General features: G+C 42.9%; 1 pseudogene; it reads right to left on the bottom strand.

Annotated features, from left to right (window-relative positions):
• Positions 1-284: 284 nt before the first annotated feature.
• Positions 285-1,359, bottom strand: LOC119805755 (annotated as a pseudogene).
• Between the last annotated feature and the right edge of the window lie 6,426 nt (positions 1,360-7,785).

Here is a 7,785-nt window from a genome sequence, read left to right as displayed (position 1 = left end):
CACAAATGTGATTCAGGAAGACTGAAAAGGAGAAAGAAGAAGAGGGAGGGAAAGGGAGACCACCAAAGGAAAACAAACAGACCAAACCAAAATCATGGATTGAGATGAGATGTGGTCAACCCTCAATCCAAAGAGTGCCAACACTGGTTGGGATGAGGAGTGAGGCTGGTGGGGATCCAGGTCTGAGGACATCACCTAAACAAAGGGCCACTCAGAAACGTTGCCCAGTCTTGCCTGGACATCCAGATATGCTCTCAGAGTGAGACGGCAACGGAAGCACCTGTTCAATGGTATCCATTTGTAAAAGCCATTGCAATCAAAGGGCCTTGGCCAAAGCCTGAGCCAGGCTGTGGGCTGGCTGCACTTATGAAATTCCCCACTCCGGAATCCTGGCTGGAAGGTCCATAGAGACTGGTGACAGGTCCTGGGCTGTTGGCCCCAAGACGCCTCTGGGCCATACCGGGTTGGAACCTGCACTGTGGCTATTCGGGACTGATCCTCGAGCCGCTGCCACTGCTGCTACCACTGGTCCGTAAGCTGCTGCTGGGAAGCCTGGGAACTGGTAGCCATAGCTAAGAGCCAATCCAGGGTAGTCTTGGCCATAGGTTCCCACAAAGTTGGGGTAGCCCAACATCCCAATGCCAAGCATGAACGCATTCATGGTGTAGGGCAGTCTCCGGGCCCAGCGTCTTGTTCCAGTTGGGAACAAGATTTCTTTCAGCTGAGCTTTCTTACATTCTACCATTTTATTATTGATTTTGTGGAAATGAATCTCACAGACTTTCTCCACAACGTTTTCGTTCTCAAAAGTGACAAAGCCAAACCCTCTGTACCCGCTGGTGGTTTTGTCAAACATCAGCAATGCATCTTCCACCTTGACAAACTGCTCGAAATACAGCTTTACATCTTTCATTACAGTGTTCACAGATAATCCTGGTACAAATATTTTTTTGTTCTTGTGACTACCATCTAACGGCCTCTCAGTGCCCCATGTGAGTCAAGTCAAGATTTTTGCATCCCGTGTACACCCTCCACCATTGCAAAGACCTTGGACTACGCACGACAAGAAAATGCAACTTTGGGGTCAATTATCTTGGAATCTAACTCATGGCGGAGCTGACCTAATACTTTATCTACACTTGCTGGGTCTACAGAGGTGATGAAAACAAAGCCTCTGGAGTGTTTGATTGTGGGATCTCTCATAACCACACATTCTCCAATATCTCCAAATTTGCTAAAATAGTCTCTAAGGCTATCTGGTAAGGTCTTCCAGCTCAGTCCACCGATAAACATTTTACTGGGGTCAGGCTGGGAGTTGCTGGTGCTGCCGGAGATGCCTGAGCTCCCATTTCCCTCCATAGTGGAACGCCCCCATCCACCACCCCCTACACACTGAGCCCAATAGCTAAGGGCAGCTGGCTCTTAGCCCCAGATCTCTGTCCCTCCTCCCCTGCCTCCCCCAATCCCCCTGCCCGCCTCCACCTCTGCCTCGCCACCCTTCCCCCTCCTAGGATATATCTAATAGTTTTTGTTCAAGGGAGTCCCATGGAAATCCCCAAGAAACCCAGGCTATTGCCAAGACAATAGGTTGCTCTCCACAAAGTGACATCAAGGCCACATTGATGAAGACAACAACTACACAACTCATTGAACGTGGAGAGGTCAAGCTAGTGTTATATAGAACCTTCACTCCCATGTCCCAGTGTCTTTGGTATGGGAAAGTACTCTGAGGGCTATCTAAAGTGAACTGTAAACACCAATCCAGCCACAAGCCCTTTGATCTACATTCTGACCTACCTGTAAAATATGCTAGGGCGATGATGGCACAAAGCTTGTGGGAGTAACCAACCACTGTTTGATTTGACTTAAGGTCTTCTCCGTGAGATGTGACCACACACTGCTTGGGCAACCAAGAATGAGAGACTAAATAACCCAGAGACCTAGAGACCTAGGGTTAAACCAAATAATACTGTTCTTAAAAGAGAGAGAGAGAGAGAGAGAGAGTAAAAATAAAGTGACTCCTAATGATATTCTGCTATACTTATAGATCAGAGCCTTATTCAGTCATCATTAGAGAGGGAACATCAGCAGAAGGGAACAGATGTAGTGGCCATAACCAGACATACTGCAGAGAGAGAGACCTTGGCACACTCAGCTCTAATTGGGATGTCTCCATCAAATGCCTTCCCTTAGAGCTCAGGGAATAAACCCTTTGAAAGAGGAGGCAGGAGTATGAGAACCAGAGGGGATGGAGGAAAGCAGGAGAACAAGTCCCTCTAACCAACTGAGCAAAGTTCATATGAACTCACAGAGACTGAAGCAGCAAGCACAGGTCCTACGTGGTTCTGTCCCAAGTCCTCTGTGTATATATTATAGCTTTCAGTTTAATGCTTTTATGGGATTTCTGAATGTGTGAATGATTGGATCTGATTCTTGTACCTTCTTTTGGTGCTTTTTTCTTTCTGTTGGTTTGCCTTGTCCAACTTCGATGTGATGCAACCATTCTGTTAGTCTGTGTCTTTTTACTGGGTAATTGATACCATTGATACTGAAAGATATTGATGATTCTTAATTTCTGTTATTTTTTGTAGTTGTTGGTGATGGTGGTAGTGGTGTGTGTGTGTGTGTGTGTGTGTGAGAGAGAGAGAGAGAGAGAGAGAGAGAGAGAGAGATGTGTTTCCCTTCTTTGGGTTTTGCTGGTTTGAGATTACTTATTGCCTGTGTTTTTGTGGGTATAGTTAACCTCTTTGGGTTAGAGTTTCCTTCTAATGCCATTAGGAGACTTAAGGTAAAAATGAAAGACCCAGTAACTCAACTAGAAAACTCAAAAGAAAACTTTACAAGTAGAATTAATCAAGCAGAAGATAAAATATCAGGACTAGGAGATAAAGTGGAGGAATTAGAACAAAAGAAAAGGAAAAATAAAAAAAAAACATATGAAAGAAACAAAGAAAATGTGGGACACCATGAAAACAAACAAACCTTTGAATTATAGGTATACAAACAGTTTCACTTGCTGATGGTGATGAGGCCGGATCTCCGTGGCTTGGCATAGAGGACAAGCCTGCACAGGGGCATTGTGATTTCCAGTGTCCAGGTTAATGGTAGATAGAGCAGGTGTAGTGCAATATCATGCCACGTGACTATTTAAGCCACACTTGACAGAGCCCTGTGGTTGGCTTCCCTTATCCCCCTTCCTGTGACCTTAGAGCAGCTGCTAAGGCCTGGGCCTGTAGGTTTTTGTAGATTTGTCTGTTGGGAAGACTTAGCTGATTTCTCTCGGGTGCCACGTCCACAGCAGTGACTGCCGTGTAGTGACAAATGCCATTGCTCTGGCTGACACACGCTGAAGGATTGGGGTTAGAGCTTCTTGGAGCGAAGCCCCAGGTGGTCCCCTAGCAATCAGCTGCCGTGAAGGGATCTGATTCAGGTAGAACAAAGTGGCCTTGGAACTGGCCTTGGAAGCGAGCCCTCCTGCTACTCTGCGTACTCTTTCTTTGTATTTCTTATCTTTCCTGTTTACAGATGACTGCTACCATGAATCCTAGAGAACGAAATGACACAGAGGATACTGATCTACTTGACTCTGCGTCACCGTTTATTCAGGCTGTTGCTCAGGAGTTTGAGAAAACTAACATACACCCACAACATAACCTAGGGAGGATACATTCAGTACTTGATTAATGGTCAGTGGTGGACAGCCCCGCGCTGGACACCAGAGTCTGGAAATTACCTGGATCCCCTTCCTTACACAGGAGGGTATGATGAATTGGGTAATAGATGGGTTAATCATGAAGGGAAAAGGCAATTATGGAATACACTGCTATGCCCACGGCTGTCACGCCTATGTAGCAGAAAAATGCCGCTAAGGTGGAGCGACGCTGAAGGGTTGGGGTCTGAGCTCCCAGGAGCTGAGCCCCAGGCAGTTCCCTGGCAATCAGCCACAGTCATGATTCCGGATCAGCAAACTCGCCCTGGCTAGCCCTGGCGCTGTATTGAGCTTTCTGTTCCTTCTTTGTTTCTGTATGGTTCTTTTGTCTTGCCAGCAGATCAAAAAGTTTCAGGACATTACCAATAATAATAATAATCAAACTACTGAGACATATTGGACTCTGGCTCGCTCTCTGGGAAAACTTATGGATACCTTAGAACAAAAGGAGTTCATGATGGGAGAGGCTAGCCAGAATGAGAAACCCCCAGGTGCATTTTAGTTAAGAGAGAAAGGCAGGATTCTTGACATTAAGAAACCAATTATTCACCATCGGAGCAAGCCTTGGGAGTATAACCCTAAAGAATGGTGTTTTGGGTTACCATGAGAACAGATATGATTTAGGGCTATGAGAAAATAGTTGGTTAGTGGTGTGAGACGGATTTCAAAGAAGAGCTCTGCTCACCTGGCCCTAACCACAAGACATACTGGAAACAATCAATTGTCTGCTTTTGATTATTGCCTATAATCATTCTTCTCATGTAATTTGTTTGCCAACTTCCTTCTGTGATCCTATAAAACTGATGCTTGAACTTCAGTAAATTTGCAGCAGCATATTCAACCTTATTGAGTGTGTCTGTCTGTCATTTCCTCGCCGATTCCTGATTTCTCCTAGCCTTCACCCCTGTTCTCCCACGGTCGGTGGTCTCCACGAGAGGCGGTCCGTGGCAGGTGGCGCCCGAACAGGGACCGAAGGCCAGGTAATCTTTCTTTCTTTCTCCCTCGAAATCAGGTACGGCTCTTACCAGGGAACTGCAGTCCCGCCGGTAAAGGATCACCGGTTAAGAGTAAGTAATCACAGGAAACATGGGGCTTACTGACTTAAAGCAGAAACATGTAATGGCAAATAGAGAACTGAAAGTATTGGAGCAGTCTTTGGGGAATTTCTTTACAGACATGCTCCTTAAACAATTGGCATGGGAAAAGGCCAATGCTCTATGCCAGGACCTTATAAGGCCCATCAGAAAGACAGGAACCATACAGGACTATACTAAAGCCTGTACAGAAGCCTCAACAGCAATAGTCCAGGGTATGGCCTATGCTGCAGTCATGAGAAGACAGGAATTCAGCGCCAATGGAGGAGGTCAAAAGAACCCCTCAGCTCCCACTTGTTATAAACGTGGGGAATCAAGTCATGTACAAAAGAATTGCTCTGGGGAAAGGAAGGAGGTCAAAAGAGGCCCTCTCCCAGGTAATTGTCCAAGATGTCAAAAAGGAAGACACTGGAAAAATAAATGTAAATCCAAACTCTATAAGGATGGAATGCTTTTAGATAAGAATAAAAAATTAAAATTAATATTATAAAAAGATTCTAGGTAAATATAAAACAAAAAGTCTGAGATCATGGTCAGAGAAAAATTAGCAAAAAACTTCTAAAAAGGAGCATTAGGAGCTAAGGACACTCTCTGTGCCTCTTTTCTTTTCTGAGCTAAGTTCTTCACTGTGATAACACTCAAGGTCTCTTCTGCTGGCCAGCAGTTTTCTGTCTTAACTCTTTCCTGTCCTAATGCTGCTTATAAAAAGTGTCAAATTATGCCAACCTGTAACTTTAAAAAACACTAATTTTAAAATAAATGTTAAAGATACATTATGTATTGTCAAAATTTTTAAAAGGTTTTTAATAGAGGTTTTTATAATGTCTAAAAACCAAAAAGGATGGAAGACTAAAATAATAATAATAATAATAATAATAATAATAATAATAATAATAATAATAGGGGTTTATCTAAAAATGTCTGACTTAACCAATAAAACAAAGATTAGAGAGAACAAACCTAAAAATTGCAAAAGGTATATAAAAGGTCACAAAAGGTATATAAAAAATTATAAAAGGCCAAAAGATGTTTACTGTACCTAAATGTTTAACTGTTAATTTTGGCTTTAAAAAGGCTTTGTTTGCCTTGTTAAAGGGTCATGGTTATTTCTTTAAAAAATTATGTATGCTTGTTTTGTTAAAAATTAAGCTTTGGTAATTGTAAGTTTTATACTTGTAATTTTTCTCTGAGCTCTGGTCATTAGATTTGGGTTCACAAAAATTTGGATGTCTTTTTAATATAAATAATGTTAAAACTGTTTTATGCTGTTCTTTATTGATATACAAGAATGTCAGTTACCACCGGGAATAGCTGGGACTAGACTCCCAAAGAAAAAACAGTTACAAAGAAAAACAAAAAGGACAGGTGATAATCACCAAAAGTGTCAATTACAATAAAATAGGTTATAAAACATAAAGTCTTATAAAATGTTTCATATTGTTAATGTTTAGAGTTTAGCCTCATTGTCTTTGCTAAAATCATTAATCTAAAGGTTCAATCTGACAAAAATATGGTATATAGTTCTGGTCTGTTAAGAATACAAGTTAATAATTAGTCATCCTCAAAGTACTGGTATAAGTACAAGTAATTTAAAATAATAAAGTTTGTCTAATCACAGATACCTGGACAGCCCTAAATACTTCAAAAATCTATAGAAAATAACATTTAAAATAAAGTTTTAAAAGGCTTATATCAAACAGAAACTCTGAGATCCTAACAGTGACCCAAAGAAGACTATGGGACACCACGATGTCTCCGCCTGGATAACAATGACGCTGACCACTGGGCAAGACGATCCCCAGTGCAACACCAGCTGCCAGGACCGGGTCCAGACTATGGACAAACAGCAGGACCTTGGAAAATTGATTGCACCACTTTTGCCTACACAAAATAAGGTCAGTCTTTTCTGTGTCCCTCTTCCACAGAAACCAATCAATCACCTTATGGGTCTGGTAAAGACTGCTGTTCTGATACTTCTGTCTCCAATGCTATGGAAACCTGGGCACCTGCAGAAGGACTGCAGGAAGCCGCGGGGAACAGCAGCAGGGCAAAGGGAAACTCCCGACTTATGCCCACGCTGCAAAAAGAAAAATCATTAAAATGATAAATGTAAGTCAAAGTTCCACAAAGACGGTTCCCCTCTTGAAGAGGAGGAAAAAGAGGAACTCACAGAGTCAAAAAACTAAGTCAGGGGTGCTCTCCTAACCCCGCACCCAAGGGAGAGGAGAAGCCCATACAGAGGCAAAAGTTAAATCCTGATGCTCCTAAATTCACTATTCATGATTTGCCCAGAGCTACTCCTGGGAATGCTGGCTTAGACTTAGCCAGTGCTAAGGATATGATACTGTCCAAATGGGACGGACTGGCACTGGTGCCAACTAACGTAAAAGGCACACTCCTGCCACAAACGGTGGGACTCATAATAGGAAGGAGCTGTAATTATCTAAAGAACTTTGAAGTATTGCCTGGTGTTCTGGATGCAGACACCGAGAATGATATTAAGGTAATGATTAAGCCTTTAGCTGAGACAATTCAGATTCACAAAGGACAACGTATAGCACAGTTGCTGCTCCTGCCTTATATTAAACTGCCAAATCAGGTAATGAAACAAGAGAGAGGCCAGGGTCAATTTGGTTCCTCAGAAGGAGCTTTTTGGATACAAGACCTGGGACAAAGGTCATTCAAGGCCATCACTATAAATGAAAAAAAAAAAATTTCAGGGGTCTCCTGGATACAGGAGCTGACAGAACATGCATAGCTGCCCCTGACTGGCCGTGGTCATGGCCTATCTACAAAACTGGCTCTTCACTATTGGGGCTAGGATCAGTTACAGGAGTGATGCAAAGCTCTGCACATCTAAAATGGGAATGTGATGGTAAAGAAGGGCTGACCCAGCCCTATGTGCTTCCTTCTTTGCCCTTTACCCTATGGGGAAGGGACATCCTAGAGTCCATGGATGTTAGACTGGTAACCTCAGATCAA

Source organism: Arvicola amphibius, unplaced genomic scaffold (genome assembly GCF_903992535.2).
Source record: "Arvicola amphibius unplaced genomic scaffold, mArvAmp1.2, whole genome shotgun sequence".
NCBI classification, from domain to species: domain Eukaryota; kingdom Metazoa; phylum Chordata; class Mammalia; order Rodentia; family Cricetidae; genus Arvicola; species Arvicola amphibius.
The sequence above is the reverse complement of the archived record's forward strand: the minus strand, read 5'-3'. Positions and strand labels throughout refer to the sequence as shown.